Source organism: Artemia franciscana, chromosome 5 (assembly GCF_032884065.1).
Source record: "Artemia franciscana chromosome 5, ASM3288406v1, whole genome shotgun sequence".
In the NCBI taxonomy this organism is placed as follows: domain Eukaryota; kingdom Metazoa; phylum Arthropoda; class Branchiopoda; order Anostraca; family Artemiidae; genus Artemia; species Artemia franciscana.
The window spans coordinates 58,434,923-58,456,432 of NC_088867.1; the positions used below are offsets into that span (position 1 = coordinate 58,434,923).

Genomic DNA, 21,510 nt, shown 5'->3' on the forward strand with positions numbered 1-21,510 from the left:
ATTCGAATTGGATTCGGGGACATAGAGGGTTGGAGGGGGGAAACAGAAATCTTAGAAACCGGAAATTTTGGAAAACGCTTAGAGTGGAGATATCGGGACGAAACTTGATGGGAAGAATAAGCACAAGTTATAGATACGATATTGACATAATTGGTACGGATCCATTCTCTTTGGGGTATCTGGGGGTGTTAATTTGGAAAAGTTAGAAAAATTGAGGTATTTTCAACTTGAGAACGGGTAACCGGATCTTAATGAAATTTGATATTTAGAAGGAACTCATGTCTCAGAGCGCTTGTTTCAAATCCCGACCAGATCTGTTGACATTGAGGGAAGCTGGAGGGGGAAACCAGAAATCTCGGAAAACGCTTATAAATGTCGTAGATACGTGACTGGCGTAACCGGACTGGATCCGCTCTCTTTGGGGGAGTTAGATGGTTGGGTTCAATGCTTTGGCGAGTTTGATGCTTTTGGACGATTTAGGACGATGAAAATTGGTGGGCGTGTCAGGGAGCTGTACAAATTGGCTTGATAAAGTCGTTTTCCCCGATTCGAACATCTGGGGGCTGAAAGGAGAGGAAAAATTAGAAAAATAGAAGTATTTTTAACTTGCGAGTGGGTGATCGGATCTTAATGAATTTTGATATTTAGAAGGACCTCATGACTCAGAGCTCTTATTTTAAATCCCAACCGGCATTAAGCCTCTGATTGTCCTTTTAAAGCAATCTACGGATTCTTAGAATTTTGCTAGAGCTCATACCATATGAGCTCTTACCTCTTGGCTGGCTCTTCAGACCTGGTGACAAGTGCCATATGAGCTCTTAGTTCTTGTTATACAATCCTAATAGGGAGGGAGGATTAATGCCAGGTTTGCTTCTTACTCAATTGGACTATCTGGGTTGGCTTTTCCTACAATTAGCCATGACTTGATGCCTAAAACTATTCCATTTTAATCCAAAATCAACTTTATTCGTTGACTAAACGGCCGTCTATTAGTCAATCTTGTTGCTAATTTAATTTTGTTTTTAAGTTCCTATAGAGTCAAGAAACTACATCATCAAACTACGATTTGAAACAAACTGAAAAATTCTGATATATCCAATCAATTTAAAAGCATTTAGTTTTTGTATATTGAACTTCTCAGTTGCTGAAGAAGCAAGGCCGCACGGTGACGGACTTGTTCCCAAACAGTTTTGTAGTCCATATAAGATGAGTGGTTAATATAAATATTCATATTAATGCTTGATATGTAATGTGTAATATAATTGTGCATCATCTATTATGAAGGAAGTGCGGTGGGTATTTTGTAGGTAGAAAGGGGTAGCTATAGTGCTTTTTTAGTATGCATATAGTGCTTTTTGGTTATTTCAACATCGCCTTTAACATTCACTGGAAGTTTCAACTTAATACGCTAGTCTGCCCTTGGAATAGAGCTGTTAGACCCATTCGATAACCTAAATTGACATAGTGTGTTTCTATATAGTTTAAGATTTTCCACAACATTCCCTGAAAGGTTCGTCTTAATATCCTTAGCTTCAATAATACTACTAGTAGTAGTAGTAGTAAGAGTAGCAGTAGTTGTAGAAAAGGGAAAAATAAACTAAAAACTTGAAGTAATACACAGCTAGTAGCACCTGCTATCTTACCCGGATTTCACGAGACATGAGGATGGATGCAAGAGGGATAAAGGTTTATTCAATAACATAAGAAAAACAGATACAATTAAGTTAAAAGGAATAAACAAATCTGAAACTGACTTTTTCGAAAAAACATATCGAACTTTCATAAAACTTTATTTCTGCTTGTCTTAGGTTTTATAATGACTTTTTCTCTTTCTTTGGATTTTTTTTTAAGATTCGAATTAAAAACACATTAGGTCGTTGACTTCAAAATTTAGCCGGCATAATAAAGAATGGAGTTAAACGTTTATTTGGATAAATTTACGTTAAATAAGTGAATTAATAATAGCCTTTCCAGTCTTGTTAGTCGCTTTATATGTTCTCATTATTGTGGTTTTTTGCAAAGGTATGGGTCTCACCTATGTACCACCTAATAAAAAAAATAAAGATCTAACAAGAGAAATAAATAACAAAAGTGCCAATAAATTTTCATACGCTTAAATATCAACTTGATTAAAATCCTTCAGTGACCAAATTTGTGCGAATATTTTCACTTTTTAATCCATACTTTGAAAATTAATTCTAGTTGACGAATTGAAGCCATATTCACATTTATATTGCACAAATCATTGCCTATTTGATAGTTTTGTGGGACACTAATTTTGTAATAAGATGAAAAGGGATAATTTATAAGTTCAGCATGATTATATACAGTTGATGCTTCAATAATCCACTCAGGGCCTGGGTTTTTGTAAGCATTTTCATAAATAGCAGGTTCAAGCTTTAACTCATCACGAAAATCAAAAAGTTTTGAGCCACTATGCTCTATTGAAGTCATATAGCACTTCCCATCACTTGAGACATTATTCAATATGGCTTGAACATTTTCAATCCAGATGTTGCCATTTTTTTCGTCAAAAATGGGAAATTTTGCGGATCGGCTTGATCTAAGGAGCTCAAACTCAGAGGGAAAGTCAGTTTCGTATAGAATATATTTAAATATACTACTATGTACGATACGCTCTGCATTCAGCTCATTGCTCAGGAGCTTGAGAATTTTTCCAAATTCTTCTGGGGTTGAAAGAGGAGAATAGGACTGAATTCTGGACAAAAAATCGTTTTTCTGTTGAATATATGCTACCACATTTATAAGTTTGGACAGACTGGAATAGATTTGCTTTCCCGTCGATAGAAAATTAAGCATTGTGCAAGTGACTAGGTCATCAAGTGCATTTTTACTGGACGCATCATTGTCCAATGTAGCCTTTAATGTGTTTCTTAGGATTCCAGTACGTCTTTGAAATTCATCGATTGTGAACTGGATATTAGCAATCTCATACTTAACTTCGAGAGCCTTTCTGCAAAATCAATTTTTAAATGAACAAGTGACGTCAGCGAATCAAGCTCCGGTACGATTTGGCCTCCTAGTAGGCTAGAAGCATCGAAAATTACAGATTTCAACCGAGAAACCAACTGACGAACTTTATGACGTTGAAACCTGGTGCTTATATTTGCCAAAGAAACAGGAGTATAAGCATTCATCAAATCAGAAAATTGAACTCCAAACTCCATTTTTTCAGGATGTTTTTCCGTAACCTGTAAAAAGTTTGATATATCAAGGATTGCAGTGATAGCCACGTCGTATCGTTAGAATGATCATTTATAATAACTTTGTTTCTCCGAAGAATAACAATTTAAAAAAAATTGACATTTTTTCAGGATGTTTTTCCTGAACCTGTAAAAAGCGGGATATGTCAAGGATTACAGTGATAGCCACATCGTATCGTTTGAATAATCATTTACAGTAACTTTGTTTCTCCGAACAATAACAAATTAAAAAAAAACAACTATAATTTGACATATTTCAGGATGGTTTTCCTGAGCCTGTAATAAACGTGATATATCAAGGATTGCAGTGATAGCCACGTTGTATTGTTAGAATAATCATTTACAGTAACTTTGTTTCTCCGAAGAATAACAGATTAAAAAAACTAAAATTTGACATTTTTTCAGGATATTTTACCTGAACCTGTAAAAAGCGGGATATATCAAGGATTGCAGTGATAGCCACATCGTATTGTTTGAATAATCATTTACAGTAACTTTGTTTCTCCGAAGAGTAACAAATTAGAAAAAAACTAAAATTTGACATTTTTTCAGGATATTTTTCCGCAACCTGTAAGAAGTTTGATATATCAAGGATTGCAGTGATAGCCACGTCGTATCGTTTGAATGATCATTTATAATAACTTTGTTTTTCCGAAGAATAACAAATTTTAAAAAAAATTGATATTTTTTAAGGATGTTCTTCCTGAACCTGTAAAAAGCGGGATATATCAAGGATTGCAGTGATAGCCACATTGTATCGTTTGAATAATCATTTACAGTAACTTTGTTTCTCCGAAGAATAACAAATTAAAAAAAATTGACATTTTCAGGATGTTTTTCCTGAAGCTGTAAAAAGCGGGATATGTCAAGGATTGCAGTGATAGCCACATCGTATCCTTTGAATAATCATTTACAGAAGATTTGTTTCACCGAAGAAAAAAAAATTATATTTGACATTTTTTCAGGATGTTTTTCCTGAACCTGTAAGAAGCAGGATATATCAAGGATTGCAGTGATAGCCACATCGTATCGTTTGAATAATCATTTACAATAAGTTTGTTTCTCCGAAGAATAACAAATTTAAAAAAAAAACTAAATTTGACATTTTTTCAGGATGTTTTTCCTGAACCTGTAGAAAGTGGAATAACAAGAATGGAAGATTTATTAGAGGAAGATTTTGAGCGTCTACATCCGTGGGTGTTGTGTGAAGTCATTGCCCTCTTTGAAAGAAACGGTTTAAGTTTTACACGACGAAAACCCTTTAAGAAAAAATCAAATGAGGATAAGTTTTTCTTCTTTACTTTTATCCTAGCCAATATGGATATTTTATTTTATATTTATATTTGGTCTAATCACTTGCGACGCAAGCCTGTAGAGGCAAATTTCTTCCTTTGAACAATTTAATTTGAACATTTGGTTTGCTCATTTTCAAGATATTTTCAACTGAAATTAATGAGCAACATTAAGGCTTAAAACGAACAGAAATTATAAGGTACATGAGGGGGTTGCCCCCTCCTCAGCACCTCGCTCTTCACGCTAAAGGTTTTGATACTTTTAAAAAGGTTGCTTATTGTTCTAAATAAATGACCCTTGTGTTTCAGGAATCGTTTCTAAAGAATTTGGTTTTATAGAAATTAGATATGATAACAAAAGAAAAGTCGAAACACAAATTAACCTAAATTAAATACGAGGATCGAAATTTTTCTCGTAGTGTTCGTAAAGAAATTAAGAGTGAGGCGTCCAATTTAATTTCTGATAGTTTTTTAATCAAAGCCGAGAATTCCAGCTCCTCTCCTATGGAAAATTCCCTTCTCAAACGAAAACTCCTCCGTGGAAATATCTTTCTGCGTAATCACCCCCACCAGAAGCCCCTCAACCGAAAATATTGTAATACTTCCCTATAGCCAATACTGTATGTAAGGAATGCACGAAGTTCATAACTTGCAGCCCTTCCCCGGAGGCTGTGGGGGGTCAAATCATCCTCAAAGACATAGTTATTCCATTTTTCAACCATGCTGAAAAAAAAATGCTATCTCAAAATTAAACTCGGACAATTTTGGATAAAAAGAGGGGTGGGAGGGGGGTAGCTGCCCTCCAATATTTTTGGTCACATAAAAAGGACACTAGAGCTTTTGATTTATGATCAAAAGAGCCTTATCCTGATCTTATAGTATCACTGGTTCGAAATGATTCTCCCTGAAAAAAACAAAAAAAAAAACAAAAAAAAACAAACAAACAAACAAATAAACACGCATCCGTGATCTTGCTTCTGGCAAAAATTTAAAATTCCACATTTTTGTATATAGGAGCTTGAAACCTCTACAGTAGGGTTTTCTGATATTCTGAATCTCATGGTGTGAATTTCATTAAGACCACTTGATTTCTTATGGGTGTTCCCCCCTTTTGTGAAAATTAGGCAGTTTCTCAGACTCATAACTTTTGATGGGTAACATTAATCTTATATGTTTTGATTAAGCTTCAAAATTCTATCCTTTTGATGTATCTATTATTATCAAGACTTGAAACTGTTTTTTACAGTTCGTAAATGATCGTGTAGCAAAATATGGTGACATGTCTCAGGTTGTTGTTAAATGTATTGATGGTTTTATGGACCATCATTCTTTTACTTGTCCTACTAAACGTAAAAAACGATCGAGAGGACATAGGAAAAATAATAGAAAAAATGAATTAGATTTACATATGCTTTCTATAGATCTATGCCAGCTACTTGAATCTAGGGGTATGATTTCTGTAATAAAATGTCTAAATAATTTATCCAAGAGGAATTTAATCAAACTTTTCTGGATTGTTAAGAATAATACAGCTCTTGAATATAATTTTAAAGTAATATGTGATACAATTTGCATTCTAACTAAAACGAAATTTATTTCAAAAAAGAAAAAGTTTGATAAGATTGGTAAAAAGGATAACAGATTATATTTACCTATTAATTTTACTTGTAAGCAGATTGAAGATATTAATTTACCAGAAATTTTAAATCAGCGGCATGTGAAACAGGCCCTTCCTAGTAATTTGAATTATAATGATAGTCCAATTTTAACTTATAAATTTTCAAAAACTATTGGGCAAATTATTTTTAATTATAATTTGATACGTAAAAGATTAGATAGTGATATAAATTGGAAACCGGTTTGTAATTGTAAGCAACTTGGCCCATTTGTAAATCCTACTTACAAACATGTTATAACAGGAGACTTGTCAATAATAAAGCAAGATGATCTTCAAATTATAATGAATAAAGGGGCTAATTTCCGTCTTTCTCATCATCTGAAACCATCGATTGTTCTTGATGGCTTGGAAAATGATTTTGATTTATTTATTGATAAGTGGTGTAAGAAAGAGAATGAAAATAAAGAGAGTTTTCAAAGTTGGAAGAATTTAATTATTAGTAGAATAAGAAATAAAATATATTCTAACTTAAAAAATAGTAACACTAAATCATTATTTTATAATGCGAAGATTAAACAAGCAATTGCTAATCTACAGAATGAATTTGTAATTGTGCCAGTGGATAAAGCTAATAATAATTTTGCCATAATTTGTCAGAAGCTGTATTGTGATATCTTAAAAAGGGAGTTATGCACAACTAATGTTTACGAAAAGGTAAATTTAGAGGATGAGAATTTAATTGAAAAGACTGAAGAAATACTTTTAAAAAAATTTAATATTAAAATAAATGACAATGATAAAAAGTTCCCTTTCCTATATTGGACCGTAAAATTTCATAAGAATCCCCCTAAACCACGGTTTATTGCTGGAGCAGCTAAATGTCCAACCCGCATTGCTGCTACTGACCGCTCTTTAATTTTAAAGAAATTGTAAATAAACTTAAAACTTATTGTTCTGGTATTAAAAAATTTTCGAATTTTAATCCATATTGGAGTGTTAATAATTCACTGCAGGTGATAGATTATTTAACAATGGTTTCAGCTAACAGAATTGAGTCTTTCGATTTTGCGACAATGTATACAAATTTATCACTTAATCTAGTGTTAGTTAATTTAAAAACTGTTATCAAGAAATCTTTCCTCTTATCTAGTAAAAGGTTCTTAAAAATAGACATTTATAATAAAAAAGCTATATGGACAAATTGCTTTAATACTACAGTTAACTTGAGATGTTACAGCTTGGATATGATTTTTGAGTTATTAGAATTTGTTTTATACAATACTTATATAAGATTTGGTGGTGATTTGTACAAGCAAATCGTGGGAATTCCCATGGGGGGGGGGAATGCCAGCCCATTTATAGCTGACTTGTTTTTAAGTCAACTAGAATATAAATATATGATGGATAAGAATAATCCAAATAATTTAAAACATGTTTTGTCAAATAATAAAAGATATTTAGATGATATTTTGGTCTTAAATTGTAAGGATTTCATTGATATTTCTAAAAATATATATCCATCAGAGCTTACTCTTGAACCTAGTCATGGCGCTGGTCATGAAGATCATTTCTTAGATTTAAATATTAATATTTGTGATAATAATAAATTAAGTTTTAGAATGTATAATAAAACGGATGATTTTGATTTTGAAGTGATTAGTTTCCCATTCCCTGAAAGTAATATACACTCAAATATCACATATTCGGCGTTTTTCTCACAGTTACTTCGTTATGCAAGGATTTGTAGTAATTATATTGATTTTAAAAATAGATGTAAAATTTTAAGCCAAAAATTGATATCAAGAGGTTTTTCTGCAAATAAATTAACTTGGCAATTTAAAAATATTTTGTTTTCATTATAACGAACTTTTAAATAAATATCAAAAGAATTATCTGGAAATACTTAAAGAAATTTTCAACTAATTTCGGAGGTTCGAGAAATCATGATGCAGCGCCATTTATTTTGAATTGTGTTTCTAATAGAGCGGATTTTTTTTTTAAAATAGCCACATGGTAAAAATGAATTCTATAATTGTTTAGTTCATTCAGGTTTTTTGCAATGTGTTAATATTTGTGATTTGGTAAGATTTATCATATTTAGTTTACCTATTGTTGATAAAATGAGGGATATATTAACAGGATAAGCTTGTTATCCTCCTCCTTCGCAAGAAGGATACAAAAAAGATACGCTCAGGATACTTTAAGTATTGCAAGTATTTGCTGCGTCTGCCTCGGTGCTAAAGTATTTAGTAAAAAAAAGCAAGTTATTGAGGAAGGGGAAAACCCTTTCGTAATCGGAGAAAGAATATTTTGGTTTTGAGTTTTGATTTTGGTCCTTACTTTTAGCATTAAGACTAATGTTTTTATATTTAATTACCAGAAGAAAGACCATGGAATTATTTTCTCCTCATGGGTTATTCTATCGATCCAGTGGTCCTATAATATTGAGAGAGGGCTCATTTTAAAGTTCTTAAAGAGAATTTTAAAGAGAGCTTAAATTAAAAGTTCTAGCCTCCCTAACAACTAACAATGTTTCTTTACCTAACCTCTCTTTAATTTATGCATTACACACTATTTATCATTATTTTCTTTAGTTTCAAGTCAGAGGGAGACAAAGCAGGAATTTCAGTTGAACTAATAAATTCTGGGGTGCTTTGAAATAATAAAGTAAAAAAAAAACACTTTTTTATTCAACTAAAATCAAGAACAAACATTAAAACTTAAAAAAAAACATAAATTATTACGTAGTTAAGGGGAGGACCCTTCCTCAATCCCTTGCTCTTCACGCTAATTTCTTAGTGCTTTTGAAAAAGCTTCTCATTATTCCAATGAAACGAACTTTGTATTTCATGAGTCGTCCTTAAGGGATTGGAGTAAAATTACTATTTTAGCGTAATTACCAAGGCATGGAGAAGGAGTAAACCCCCTTTTAAGCATAATAATTTCTGGCCGTTTGAAATTTCAATGCTAGTTCTTACTTGCAGTTGAAAAACTTGTGTTTTCATTTTATCTTTCTGGTTTTGTTTTCCTCCTTCGCAAGAAGGATACAAAGAAAATACGCTCAGGATACTTTAAGTATTGCAAGTATTTGCTGCGTCTGCCTCGGTGGTATCGGAATCATACAGTCGTTTCTAAATTTGACATCGTTGATGCATCCTCGTGACTGAAACATTTATCTAAAGACATATGTCTTAAAACTCGGCAAATGATTGGGGTTTTTGACCCTCTTTGGCCATTTTTTGAATTGAGGTAATTTAATTATGTTGTATGTTGCTATGCTGCTATGTTATTTATGTTGTTATTTTTTTTGTCTTGTTTTCTTTTCTTTTTTTGTGTGTGTGTTTACTCCACAGTTTAATGTACTTTGTGGGTTATAAATAAATTATTATTATTATTATTATTTAATTTCTGGATGTTTTTTAATAATGCCAAGAAATCCAGCTCTACCTTCAAGGGAAGATCCTCCCTTGAGGTGAATATCATTTTGACAATCCAGTCCCGGTAAAATTTACTCCAGACAGTTACCCTTTATATCTTCAAACGTAAAATTGAGTCGCCAAAGAGAAAGTTAGACAATGAAAAAGAATTCTGTAAACGAATTTTGACATTTTCCCCCTGTGTAACTTTCCTTCATTTCAGTATTTTATTCATTCAGTACTTCCTGTATTTCAGTCCCCAGAAACTTTCCTTTCCATGGATAATTTTTCCGTGGAAACCATCCCAAGCAGAAAATTCCTCCCCACCCCCCTCGTCACCATAAAAATGAATCCATGCTTCCTTTTAAGAAATACTATACATAAAAATGGGCAAAATCTATAGCTTAGTGAACTTTTCCCAGGGGTGATGGGGGCTATGTTATCACCAAAGGTATACCTATTAACCTTTCAACTATGTTGAACGAAATAGATGTCTCAAGTTTTGATTGGACAATTTTTGGGGAAAAGGCGTTTGAGACAAGGCTTAGTTACTCTCCAATTTTTTTTGTCACTCTAAAATGGCCATTAGAACTTTTCATTTCCGTTCGAATGAAACCTCTTCAACTATTTTGGGACCATTTATTCAATACGATTGCCCATGGGAAAACGCAAGAAACAAAAAAATAAACACGCATCCAAGATCTTTCTTCAGGTATTTAAATATAGAAAACTGAAGTTTTTTCAACTGAAAGTAAGGAGCAATGTTAAAACTCAAACCAAAAGAAGTTATTCCTTATATGAAGGGTTTATCCCTCCCCCTCCTCCATAGCTTACTTTTTACGCTATCGTTTCTTCGATCAATCGAGAAATCACCTTTCCAGGTGCATTATTCTCAGAAATCTGAACCTGCCAAAAATCTCCCCCGGTAAATTCCCCCAGAACATCTTATAAAACAAATTGAGTTGGAAAAGAGAAAGAAAGACACTAAAAAGAATTTCGTTTTGCAAATCATTTCAAATCCTCTCAGTGTAAAATTTCTCCAGGAAAGGTCACCATTGAAAACTTCCCTTTCTGTAGATAATTATTCCCACAGAAACCCAATTTAGCAAAAAATCACCCCTTTCCCTCCGAAAATATATGTGCACTTCTCAATAACAGTTACTATATGCAAGCAGTGGGCAAATTTTATAACTTAGAGCTAATCAAACAGTTCGTGGTAACGAACTGTAGCAGGGAGCAATCCGGCTCAATAGTAACCGAAATAGTAAACGAAAGTTTAAAAATGGGATTTTGATACTAATAGATACGTCAAAAGAATCCGATTTTTATTCGGATTTAAAATATATAGGTTTCATCAAATTTAGTCGTGGTCAAAAGTTACAAGCCAGATAGAATTTGCCTTATGTTGGAAAATGGGAGAAAATACCCCCCTAAAAGTCATAGAATCTTAATGATAATGGTATCATCATATTGAGCGTATCAGAAAACCCTACTGTAGAATTTTCAAGCTCCTATCTAAAAATAGTGGAATTTCGTATTTTTGCCAGAAGACTGATCACAAGGTCCTTGTTTTTTTGTTTTTTTTCGGGGGTGATCGTTTCGACCCAGCGGTCGAAGAATGTTGCGAGAGGGCTCATTCTAACGGAAAACAAAAGTTCTAGTGCCCTTTTTCAGTGACAAATAAAATTGGAGGGCACCTAGACCCCCTTCCCCGCTCATTTTTTCCCAAAGTTAACGGGTCAAAATTCTGAGATGGCCATTTTGTTCAGCATAGTCGCAAAACCTAATAACTAAGTCTTTGGGGACAAAAACCTAGGGAAACCTAACCTAACCTGGGAGAGGGACAAGTCGCCTTCTCATCTTTTTAGTCACGTAAAATGACGCTAGAGCTTTAAATTTTTGCTAGAATGACGCCGTCATATGAGCTTCAGACTAATACAACGCGGTTTTCCGATACGCTGAATCTCATAGTTTGTTTTTTATTAAAATTCTTTGATCGTTTATCCCTTTTTTTTTAAATAAGGCAAGTTTTCTCAGACTCGTAACTTTTGACAGGTAACACTAACATTGATGAATCTTACGTATTTTGAATTGCCATACTAATTCAATTGTTTTGATGCACACATTGATATTAAAATTCAATTTTTTAGAGTTTCGGATACTGACTAGCTATGTCACTACTTACCTACATTTTATTACCAAGAAATGTTTTGTTATAAAAACAACATCCCTCATATATTTTTTATCCTATAAATTCAATTCCACTTTTCTTTTTACCCTTCATAAGTGCCAAAACTACTTCTTGCTATTCCAGGGTAGATAAAAAACTCATTTGCGAATCCATTTCCTTTTTCATGTATACCTTTGCCGAGGCTAAAATAACATGTTCCTAGAAAACACGGTGGAAAGTAAGCAGTTAAAATGTATAATTCTGGAATGCGTTCAATTTTATTGTTCGTGTTTATCCGTCATAGACTCACGCAATATAAACTAACACGTTCCTTCTTTCCATTGTAATTTTATTTTCTCATCTAGCAGTATGTTTTGTCGTGCAAAATTTTGTTTTACAATTCAATGTGATTTTTGTTGTTTTTTCTTCCATGGGGTTTTCTCTATCGATTTGGAGTCATTTTGTCATCTTGATAAATTTAATACCCAACAGCACCGAACAATGACAAGCATTTCGTGACAATCTGTACATTCGGTGACAGGTGCCATTAGGTAAAGAGATTCAGTGACAAAGCCATTTTTTCCTCTTCCAAATCCTAGGCCAAATTGGGATACAATAAAAAGTCTCCTGATCACACCAGAATGTACGAAATGGCACACTGATATGAGTATGTAACCAAAAAACTTTACCTTGGCGCCACCATCCAGAGATAGCTCATTAAAATCAATCCATTGTATCAAACAGTTCGTGGTAACGAACTGTAGTAAGGAGCGACCCGGCTCAATAGTAACCAAAACTCTAAAAAATGAAATTTTGATACCAATAGCTACATCATAAGAATCGCATTTTAATGCTGGTTTTAAATATATAAGTTTCATCAAGTTTAGTCTTACCCATCAAAAGTTATGAGCCTGAGAAAATTTGCGTTATTTTGGAAAATAGGGGGAAACACCCCCTAAGAGTCATAGAATCTTAACGAAAATCACACCATCAGATTCAGCGTATTAGGGAACCCTACTGTAGAAGTTTCGAGCTCCTATCTACAAAAATGTGGAATTTTGCATTTTTTGCCAGAAGGCAGATCACGGATGCGTGTTTATTTGTTTTTTTGTTGTTTTTTTTTCCCCAGGGGTGATCGTATCGACCCAGTTGTCCTAGAATGTTGCAAGAGGGCTCATTCTAACGGAAATAAAAAGTTTTAGTGCCCTTTTTAAGTGACCGAAAAAATTGGAGGGCACCTAGGCCCCCTCCCACGCTAATTATTTTCTCAAAGTCAACGGATCAAAATTCTGAGATAGCCATTTTATTCAGCGTAGTAGAAAAACCTTATAACTATGTCTTTGGGGACGACTTACTCCCCCACAGTCCCCGTGGGAGGGGCAACAAGTTACAAACTTTGACCTGTGCTCATATATAGTAATGGTTATTGGGAAGTATACAGGCGTTTTCAGGAGGATTTATTTGGTTGGGGGGAGGGGTTGAGAAGAGGGGGATATGCTGGGGGAACTTTCCATCGAGAATTTGTCATGCGAGAAGAAAATTTCTATGAAGGGAGAGCAGGATTTACTAGCATTATTTAAAAAAAAAAATAAAAAATAAATGTGAAAAAGCTTTTTCAGGTGGAAGTAAGGAACAGCAATAAAACTTGAAACAAACAGAAATTATTACCCATATGAGCGCTCACCTCCTTCTAATACCTCGCTCTTTACGCTAAAGTATTTTTAGTAATTTCAACTATTTATTCTACGGCTTTTGTGATTCAGGGGTCATTCTTAATGAATTGGGATAAAATTTAAGTTTTAGTGTAAAGAGCGAGGTACTGACGATGGGGCGAATCCCCTCATATATGTAATAAAAACTTGAGAATACGAAAGTTCTTTACGTAAGCTAATTTATAAGTTACGTAAATCTTTTACCAATAAAAAGATTCGTAAAAAATTAAAAGTTCTATATGCCTTTTTAATTAATCAAAAAATTGGAGGGCAACTAGGCTTCGTCCCCCGATCTTTTTTTCTCAAAATCATTCGATCAAAATTATGAGAAAGCCATTTAGCAAAAAAAAAAAAAAATATGCAAATTTCGTTTTGATTATTCCTCTGCGGAGAGCCAAAATCAAAACATGCATTGATTCAAAAACGTTCAGAAATTAAATTTAAAAAAACAAGTTTTTAAAACTGAAAGTAAGGAGCGACATTAAAACTTAAAACGCACAGAAATTACTTCGTATATGAAAGAGGCTGCTTCCTCATCAACGCCCCGCTCTTTACGCTAAAGTTTTTTACTGTTTTAAAAAGAAGAATTGAGAGAAAGAGTCAAACTTTAGCGTAAAGAACGGGGCGCTGATGAGGAAGCAGCCTCTTTCATATACGAAGTAATTTCTGTGCGTTTTAAGTTTTAATGTCGCTCTTTACTTTCAGTTTAAAAAACTTGTTTTTTTTTATTTATTGTGCTAACAAAGTCAACCAGCTTAACCACATCTTTATCGAAGTAAGTGGATTTACCATGACTTTTTTCGAAACATAAAACAAAGTAGAATATAAAAAAGCATCGCATGACATCCCTAAGATTAAAGTGGATCTGATGCATTTTATTGTTTTAACTTCAACTATGGGCTATTACCTTCCAACAAAAATCTGAATCTAACTTTCTTTGTTACTTGGCAAGATTCATTCTCTTAGCATAGATTTCAGGCGCTAATAATAGCTTTGGCGCACATATGAATTATGCATCTCTCCTAACAATGATTGGATGGTCATTAAACTTATTGACTCGGTCAGCTGTTGCCACAAAAATTGCGAAACAGAATAGAAAAATGAATAGAAGTTTAAATAATTGGTCTCATGTTCATTAGTCATATATATATATATATATATATATATATATATATATATATATATATATATATATATATATATATATATATATATATATATATATATATATATATATATATATATATATATATATATATATATATATATATATATATATATATATATATATACTGTTTACGGAAATAATTGGTCTCTTGTTCACTGGTCATATATATATATATATATATATATATATATATATATATATATATATATATATATATATATATATATATATATATATATATATATATATATATATAAATAGCGACGAAGACCACACTGCCTTTCCATAACAAAGAAATACAACGTAGAGACAATAGGGAAAATTTCAAGACAGTGGAAATTATTTATGTAGATATTTCGGCCCTATGTCCAAGGGCCGTCTTCAGCACAATACAAGAATAAGAGAGAAATATATATATATATATATATATATATATATATATATATATATATATATATATATATATATATATATATATGTACATATATATATATATATATATATATATAATTCGTGTTAATAATTCACTGCAGGTGATAGATTCTTTAACAATGGTTTCAGCTAAAAGAATTGAGTCTTTCGATTTTGCGACAATGTATACTAATTTATCACTCAATTTAGTGTTAGATAATTTAAAAACTGTTATAAAGAAATCTTTCCTCTTATCTAGTAAAAGGTTCTTAAAAATAGACAGTTATAATAAAAAAGCCATATGGACAAACTGCTTTAATACTACAGTTAACTTGAGATGTTACAGCTTGGATATGATTTTTGAGTTATTGGAATTTGTTTTATACAATACTTATATAAGATTTGGGGGTGATTTGTACAAGCAAATTATGGGAATTCCCATGGGGGGGAATGCCAGCCCATTTATAGCTGACTTGTTTTTAAGTCAACTAGAATATAAATATATGATGGATAAGAATAATCCAATTAATTTAAAACATGCTTTGTCAAATAATAAAAGATATTTAGATGATATTTTGGTCTTAAATTGTAAGGATTTCATTGATATTTCTAAAAATATATATCCATCAGAGCTTATTCTTGAGCCTAGTCATGGCGCTGGTCATGAAGATCATTTCTTAGATTTAAATATTAATATTTGTGATAATAATAAATTAAGTTTTAAAATGTATAATAAAACGGATGATTTTGATTTTGAAGTGATTAGTTTCCCATTCCCTGAAAGTAATATACACTCAAATATCACATATTCAGCGTTTTTCTCACAGTTACTTCGTTATGCAAGGATTTGTAGTAATTATATTGATTTTAAAAATAGATGTAAAATCTTAAGCCAAAAATTGATATCAAGAGGTTTTTCTGCAAATAAATTAACTTGGCAATTTAAAAAATTTAGTTTTCATTATAACGAACTTTTAAATAAATATCAAAAGAATTATCTAGAAATACTTAAAGAAATTTTTGACTAATTTCGGAGGTTCGAGAAATGTTGTCACAGCGCCATTTATTTTGAATTGTGTTTCTATTTGAGCGGAATTTTTAAAAAATTAGCCACATGGTAAAGATGAATTATATAATTGTTTAGTTCATTCAGGTTTTTTTGCAATGTGTTAATATTTGTGATTTGGTAAAATTTATAATATTTAGTTTACCTATTGTTGCTAAAGGGAGGGATATATTAACAGGATAAGCTTGTTTTGGTTTTACTTGGTTGTTTTACATTTGCTGTTTTTTTCATAGACATGTATTTTGGGGGTGATACCTGACGCGGGGATGCCATGGATATTCTGTGGTAGCCACAACACTGTGCTGGGTAGAGAATTTAGAGTGGCGAAACCCTATATAGGCCAGTGTATTCTCCTGATGAGCCCTTATGTTGGGTGTTGCCTCTGAATTATTTGTCTATATTATTTTTTCTATGGTTTGGTAAATGACGACTTATACTTATTGACGACATGACTGCCTGTCCATGGATTATTCTTTATGGTTGATTGTGTGTGGCTATGCTGTTTGACCTATGTGATTGTATGGATGAGTAGGGTTAAGGCCTCATTCAAGTGCTGGTCTATATTAATCACTAATTTAGGAAAACAGTCTTCCTTTTCTCCTTCTGTCTCCTTTTTTTTTTTTTTTTTTTTTTTTTTTTTTTTTTTTGTGTTTGTGCTGTAGCATTGGTGATTTCTCTTTTCATGATATATATATATATATATATATATATATATATATATATATATATATATATATATATATATATATGCATAAAGAAACGATCACCCCCGAAAAAAAAAAACAAAAAAAAAACAAGAACCTTGTGATCCGTCTTCTGGCAAAAATACGAAATTCCACTATTTTTAGATAGGAGCTTGAAAATTCTACAGTAGGGTTTTCTGATACGCTCAATATGATGATACCATTATCATTAAGATTCTATGACTTTTAGAGGGGGTATTTTCTCCTATTTTCCAACATAAGGCAAATTCTATCTGGCTTGTAACTTTTGACCACGACTAAATTTGATGAAACCTATATATTTTAAATCCGAATAAAAATCGGATTCTTTTGACGTATCTATTAGTATCAAAATCGCATTTTTAAACTTTCGTTTACTATTTCGGTTACTATTGAGCCGGATTGCTCCCTGCTACAGTTCGTTACCACGAACTGTTTGATTAGCTCTAAGTTATAAAATTTGCCCACTGCTTGCATATAGTAACTGTTATTGAGAAGTGCACATATATTTTCGGAGGGAAAGGGGTGATTTTTTGCTAAATTGGGTTTCTGTGAGAATAATTATCTACAGAAAGGGAAGTTTTCAATGGTGACCATTCCTGGAGAAATTTTACACTGAGAGGATTTGAAATGATTTGCAAAACGAAATTCTTTTTAGTGTCTTTCTTTCTCTTTTCCAACTCAATTTGTTTTATAAGATGTTCTGGGGGAATTTACCGGGGGAGATTTTTGGCAGGTTCAGATTTCTGAGAATAATGTACCTGGAAAGGTGATTTCTCGATTGACCGAAGAAATGATTAGAAATTTAACAGTCTTTTAAATTAAAGCATGTAAAGGAGAAATGATTCAGGCTGAATCATCGGCAAAAATATTACGGAGAGGAAGAAAGAATTTTCAGCAGGGATAACATTGTCAGAAGGAAATTTTACAGGATATGGGAAGGGCTGTCTTAGGTAGAAGGACTTTTCTACTCAAGAGTACCCCGTTATAGGGGAAACGAAATAAAGAGGAAAACGAAGTTTTTCAACAAAAAGTAAGGAACCATACTAAAACTCAAAATGAACAAAAATTATTCTATATATGAATGGGTTACCTCCTCCTTAATACCGTTATCTTTATGCAAAAATTTGGCAGTTTATCTCAATTTCTCAATAAAGACTCCTGAAGAAAGATCTTGGATGCGTGTTTTTTTTTTTCTTGCGTTTTCCCATGGGTAATCGTATTGAATAAATATGAAGGATGATTTCAAATACTTATTGCAGAAATCTTCGTATATAAGAAATTCAAAGACGTTTGAGATTACGTTAGATATTAACTCTGGTGGCGAACCCCTTTTGCATTCAAGCTGTTTTAAAGGTACATGGACATTTTTATTAAATAAGAAATCCTATGGTACCTTAAGCATGAAGAGTAACTACACAAAAGAAACCAAAGTTCCCAAATTAGGAACGGGAGATGTAACAGAAGAAAAAACGCCTGGTGTTCTTCAAGAGAGTGGTAAAATTCGACTAGAAGAACAAGGCGTCTTTTCTAGGCCACCAGTACTTGTGGCTCTTTTGGGATTCCGTGGATCTGGAAAAATCAACAATTGCCTCAATGCTATCAGGAAATGAAAATGTTTCTCCAGGGAAGAAAAAGCACAAAAACAACAACTTTAGGAATTGACATATCCCCAATAATTTCTACTAATGAATATGTTCCTGAAACCTATAATGCACTAAAAAATGGTTTCGATAACAGTGTATCACGTTTTCTGTTAGTATTTACTGACAGTGAAGGAATCGGAGTGAGAGGCGACAGTATTGATTTTGTTTCAAAATTCCTCTTTTGCTTTTTTCTAACGTTATAATATGGGTGACAATTGATTCCTTACGGGCAGATAAGGAGCTTACAAAATTGAATTTTTACTGAATTTGGCAAATAAAATCCAAGATGAGAGTGGTGAGCTTTGCACTGACTTTATGGACGGGCGATGAGTCGTAATAGTGAATAAAATGTAAGGTTACGAAAGTGACGAAGATCTTACAGACGAAGTTTTAGAAGAAGAATTTGAATCAGAAACCCAAACTGCAACAAACAGAAATTCTATACACAAAAAACTAAAGCAATGTTTCAAGTCACTTCAAGTTGTAGGATTCCTTTATTTGCATCTCCCGAGGATAGATGAGTATTTAAAATATTCTAGCCTTAAAAGGGAAGGATCAGATCGTTTCAAACAGAGTCTAATTAAATTAATTACATTGATTTTACAAGAAAGAGGCCAAGTTAGAGTCCTTACTGGTACTGTTGTTACACCAACAATAATGACGAATTTGTATTAACTAGTACTTGAAAAGATTAATTCAGGTACCAAATTTCGTGATACTGACATAATGGATAATTTGTTTGTTGTAACACAAAACAAAACGTAACTGAGTATGCGTTTCTCTTTAGCGAAAATCTAAATGAAATCGAGAGAAATAATAAGATTGAATATAATAAGATAATAATAATAATAATAATATAAGATAAGATAATGATGAATATAATAAAATAATACGATTGAAAATCTGGTTGAAGCTATCGAGTCCTTAACAGATGAGGAAAAAAACAAATTGAGTGTCCTTGTAGAGCAAAGCCAAAATGAATGACAAAAAAGGATTGGTTAAGAAAGTATGGGATGTAACTGAAGCTCGGCTAACAAAATCAATGGAAAATATGATAACATACAGATTGCAATAAGTGAAATTCATTCATAATTGATGAAACTCCTTCACGTCTGCATGTCCCAAAACAAGACCGTGAGTGCTTGAAGGAACATTTTTCCACCACACTTTCAAGCTCCCGAGAACTACTAAGTAAATTACCATTAGGAATTACAGAGAAAATTAGTCCTATGTTAGACACATTTGTATTGTTAAATTTGTGTATCTATGTTAGAACAAAAAAATATGTTTAGTCGATGTTCCAAACAACGAATGTCATTTGCTTATATTGAACGTGCTGAAGCGGAGAAACTTGTACAGGAAGGTATTCGTATCCTGAATGCGTTGAACTCAACAAGAGACATTAACAAAGCATTTAACACGTTTAAAAGTTTTAGAAATAGTTTTGTAAAAAAAAATCAATTTGTCATACCTTCATCAATCTTCCCATGTAATTTGAATGGCCATCTAGAATTGAATTGGAGTTCAATTTTCTGATTTGATGAATGCTTATACTCCTGTTTCTTTGGCAAATAGTGATATAAGCACCAGGTTTCAACGTCATAAAGTTCGTCTGTTGGTTTCTCGGTTGAAATCTGTAATTTTCGATGCTTCTAGCCTACTAGGAGGCCAAATCGTACCGGAGCTTGATTCGCTGACGTCACTTGTTGATTTTAAAATTGATTTTGCAGAAAAGGCTATCGAAGTTAAGTATGAGATTGCTAATATCCAGTTCACAATCGATAAATTTCATAGACGTACTTGAATCCTAAGAAACACATTAAAGGCTACATTGGACAATGATGCGTCCAGTAAAAATGCACTTGATGACCTAGTCAGTTGCACAATGCTTAATTTTCTATCGACGGGAAAGCAAATCTATTCCAGTCTGTCCAAACTTATAAATGTGGCAGCATATATTCAACAGAAAAACGACTTTTTGTCCAGAATTCAGTCCTATTCTCCTCTTTCAACCCCAGAAGAATTTGTTAAAATTCTCAAGCTCCTGAGCAATGAGCTGAATGCAGAGCGTATCGTACATAGTAGTATATTTAAATATATTCTAGACGAGACTGACTTTCCCTCAGAGTTTGAGCTCCTTAGATCAAGCCGATCCACAAAATTTCCCATTTTTGACGAAAAAAATAGCAACATCTGGATTGAAAATGTTCAAGCCATATTGAATAATGTCTCAAGTGATGGGAAGTGCTATATGACTTCAATAGAGCATAGTGGCTCAAAACTTTTTGATTTTGGTGATGAGTTAAAGCTTGAACTTGCTATTTATGAAAATATTCTTCTGCTTTTTCTTCTGCTTTACACCTGAAAAAAAAATCAGCGATAAATATTGATGAGGTTTTTGAGTTACAGCCATTCTTAGCATACATGGTGTATCGTGACAAGAAATTCCTTTTTTTTTTTATCTCAAAAGTTTTGCTTGATATTCTAAAATAAAATTCTAGTCTGGACCGAAAGACGGCAAGAAATTTAACTAATGAATAAATGCTTAATCATTTACTACGTGATGGTAGTCATAGTTATTAATTATGAGTAATAGTTTCATTAGATACAATAGGTTGTAAATTGAACAATTGAATTATTTACCATCAACTATAATGCGTTGTGCTTGATCATCTATAACATAGAAGCAGCTATCTTAGAATGGGTCACAGACATATTTTTAGTTTGTTTTGATTTTCTTGCATTTGGAGACATAAGGACGTTTCAAAAAAGTTTTTTTCAACATTTTCACTTTACTCTTTTTATTCTTTGATTTTAGTTTCCAGTCATTATCAGAAAGTATGAGGTATAGAAAAAGTGGTATTTTATTGTAGGCCTACTATGTAAGCAAAAAGAATATATAAACAAAGGGTTAATTAAATTTCAAATTAATTTATAATTGGTAATTGATGTATATATTGCCAGTAAAAATCAGTCCGTATCTAAAATATCAGGTCAATCAGACTGAATTAATTTGATTTAGCTTGAAAAGCTAAAGCTGTTCTTTAGTCTTTCTGAAGTCTTTA

The 21,510-nt window shown here is 32.5% G+C and overlaps 1 long non-coding RNA gene across 4 annotated transcripts; it reads right to left on the reverse strand.

The window, feature by feature from the left end:
* Window positions 1-1,670: 1,670 nt before the first annotated feature.
* On the reverse strand, window positions 1,671-20,754 carry LOC136027643 (uncharacterized). 4 transcript variants are annotated; one of them, XR_010617646.1, is made up of 3 exons: window positions 19,917-20,754; window positions 11,828-11,939; window positions 1,671-5,239 (listed from the first exon to the last, which is right to left on the reverse strand). It is a non-coding gene; the product is annotated as an uncharacterized LOC136027643 (long non-coding RNA). The 4 variants fall into 4 exon arrangements; XR_010617647.1 differs by lacking the exon at window positions 11,828-11,939 and adding an exon at window positions 12,410-12,518; XR_010617644.1 differs by lacking the exon at window positions 11,828-11,939 and having other exon boundaries at window positions 1,671-3,212.
* Between the last annotated feature and the right edge of the window lie 756 nt (window positions 20,755-21,510).